The following is a 3,595-nucleotide window of genomic DNA, read 5'->3' as shown; positions in this document are numbered from 1 at the left end:
GTGCTTTTGAAACTATGGTTAAGCTTCTGGGAAAAGCTCAAGTAACTGTACATTGTAGAAAAAAAGATTTTTTATATTGTTGATACAAATACATGTCAACACCAGAAGAGGCACAATAACATTTAACAATTATCTTTGAATTTCTCTAAAATGACAAAAAATCAATTCAACGAAATACATTTCTATGGTAATTGCTAATTTAGTGTTTTGGCAAGTACATAAGGGGGGCTGCTTTTTCTTGGTCAGTAATGACAGCCAACACTAGACGTCTAGGAATATGGGTATTTACATCATACATATTGAAGAGAACATCTACAGAAAATGAGACAGTTTTCACATCCATGTTCAAAGTGTCTCAGAAATTCCGCTGGGGTCCATTTTAGTGAGACTTAAGTAGTGCCAGGGTTCTGTGTAAATAAACAGTAGAACAGTCCTTTACTAATGCATTACATATGCAAATAAAACATCTAATGGAAGTGGTATGATTAGCTCACTAGAGAAATGCCTGTCACTCAAACAAATTTCCTGCTAAGCGACCATAAATATTAATATAACTTCTTCAGAGAATTCAACATTCAACACTGGCTACAGATGAACTGCTGTGACCCACTGTTTTTTCTCTTTGGAGGTAACAACCAGAGAAAAAGAAATGTTCTATGTAGAAAAAATACATTGTTTTGTATGGATCCTTTAAAAACTAATTTGGTTCGGAAATTTATTTTTCCCAGCTCTAGTTGAAGACAATATTATATATATATTGCCAAAAGAGGGATCTAATTTCTTAAAAATATACTTTTAAAATTGATTTCAGAGAGGAAGGGAGAGGGAGAGAGATATAGAAACTTCAATGATGAGAATCATCGAGTGGCTGCCTCCTGCATGCCCCCTACTAGTGGTCAAGCCTGCAACCTGACTAAAAATTGAACTGCGACCTCCTGGTTCATAGGTTGACACTCAACCATTGAGCCATGCTGGCCGGGCAAGGGATCCTATTTGACAATTGATTCTCACTAGTAGTCCATTGGATTGGCCATCTATAATAATAAAAGGGTAATATGCTAATTAGACTGGACGTCCTTCCGGATGAAGCCAGGGCCGGAGGGAAGCCGGTGCTGGCAGCCGGGGGAAGGCCTACTCTTGCACGAATTTCCATGCATCGCATTGGGCCTCAAGTATGGATTATGTTATAGTTCGAATCCCACCCAGATAGAGTGATTATTTGTGCATGATCAATGGGGAAGACCCATATCTAGAGGGGACAGCAGGTGTGTGAAAACTGAAATGATGCACATCCCTATAAAGGGTAATATGCTAATTAGACTGGACGTCCTTCCGGATGAAGCCAGGGCCGGAGGGAAGCCGGTGCTGGCAGCCGGGGGAAGGCCTACTCTTGCACGAATTTCCATGCATCGCATTGGGCCTCAAGTATGGATTATGTTATAGTTCGAATCCCACCCAGATAGAGCGATTATTTGTGCATGATCAATGGGGAAGACCCACATCTAGAGGGGACAGCAGGGGTGTGAAAACTGAAATGATGCACATCCCTACGAATGCGTCACGCACTGTGGGACCCGTGGGGAACCCAAACTAGGACAATTCACAGTATTTTCTCTTCGATTAGCTTTCTTAGGCTTCTGTGTTTGTGTTCTTCATGCCATGCCTAGTGCTCTCTATGTGCATGCTCATTTTAATTCTTGGTTGATGAGAGTTCTTTTAAAAAGACTCTCACTCCAGTTTTGTAGATCATTGAGGTGGCAAATATGGAGTCCGTAACATCAAACTAGGAACTGAAATGTTGAGTTAAGGCTGGGATGAGAGGAGCCGAGCCTTCTGGTTTGGGGTCTGCCGGTGCTTCTGTCCTTCCCTTCCACTCCCATGGTTTCTCCATCTGCTGGATGGGTGTCTGACAACACTTATCTCATATGACCTTTGAATTGATGGAAGGAAGCCTGCTTCCTGCCTTTTCCTTTGGAGAAGGACTGCAATGGTGGCAGTTGGAATCCAAGTTTATATCTAGGGGATGTGATAATTATTACTTGTCATTATGCAATTTCTAATGAATGCATTGTTTAAAACAGCAGATTGCAGGCTAGAAAAAATTTGGAATCCAAGTTTATATCTAGGGGATGTGATAATTACTTGTCATTATGCAATGTCTAATGAATGCATTGTTTAAAACAGCGGATTGCAGGCTAGAAAAAACTGGGTGCAATTGCAGGAGATGAGGCTGAAAATAATTTTGAGTCAACTTACGAATGACCTCCTAAGGAGTGTATGTTTTATTCTATCAGACACATTATTTTCTGAGATGCATTCCACAGAATGCTTGCACTACAGGATGTTAATATGCCTGGGGCAAGCTCAGTAAATTATTTACTTCAGGGTAGGCCTTAAATATGCCAATATACATTGTGATTTTCCAAGAGTATTTTGTGTATTGTTTTTCTCAAACTAAACAACGTAACTTGGTAGTAGGTACACAATGAATATACCTTTCGGTTAATTCTAATATTCAGTGTACACACAACACATCTGATATTCAATGCCATATAACCCATGTATCTGGGAACTCGCAGAGTTCAGTAAACAAGTGGAATGAATGAAATATCTGAATAGCCCTCCAATTGCTCACTTATAAAATGGGAAAACACACAAACAAAAAATAAAATAAAATGGGAAAACAGTAGTACAATTTTCATTTAAAAGTGGAGTTTAAAAGAATGTTTTTATTGATTTTAGAGAGAAACATCAATCAGCTGCCTCCTCCACGCCCTGGCACTGGGGATCAAGCCTGCAACCCAGGCATGTGCCCTGACCAGGAATGGAACTGGCGACCTCTCTGAGCATGGGGTGAGGCTCAACCACCAGAGCTACACCGGCCAGGATGGTAATACCATTTTTCAAAGATTGAAGAGTTGGAGAGAAGTGATCACACAACATTTTGTGACCAAGACTATTTTTTTCTCAATTGAATTCAAATTGAAACACTCAAAAATGAAGAAAAATAATAATAAAAGATGGGCAAAAATATGTAAGGAACAGCGATTTTAGAGAGAAACATCAATCAGCTGCCTCCTGCATGCCCCGGCACTGGGGATCAAGCCTGCAACCCAGGCATGTGCCCTGACCAGGAATGGAACTGGCGACCTCTCTGAGCATGGGATGAGGCTCAACCACCAGAGCTACACCGTCCAGGATGGTAATACCATTTTTAAAAGATTGAAGAGTTGGAGAGAAGTAATCACACAACATTTTGTGACCAAGACTATTTTTTTCTCAATTGAAATCAAATTGAAACAGACTCAAAAATGAAGGAAAATAATAATAGAAGATGGGCGAAAATATGTAAGGAACAGTGATGGAATTATTGTTTAGCTGTGTAATCTTTGCTTAACCTTGAAAGGCTCTTATAATCTAAATAGAGGCCCGGTTCACAAAAATTTGTGCACTTGGGGGGGGGTACCTCAGCCTGGCCTGTGCCCTCTTGCAGTCTGGGACCCCTCGGGGGATGACCACCTGCTAGCTTAGGCCTGCTCCCCAGGGGATTGGGCCTAAGCTGGCAATCAGACATCCCTCTGGCAGCTTGGGAGCC

The sequence above is a fragment of the Myotis brandtii genome, unplaced genomic scaffold, assembly GCF_000412655.1.
Source record: "Myotis brandtii unplaced genomic scaffold, ASM41265v1 scaffold185, whole genome shotgun sequence".
Classification (NCBI taxonomy): Eukaryota; Metazoa; Chordata; class Mammalia; order Chiroptera; family Vespertilionidae; genus Myotis; species Myotis brandtii.
This window is presented reverse-complemented; position numbering follows the sequence as displayed.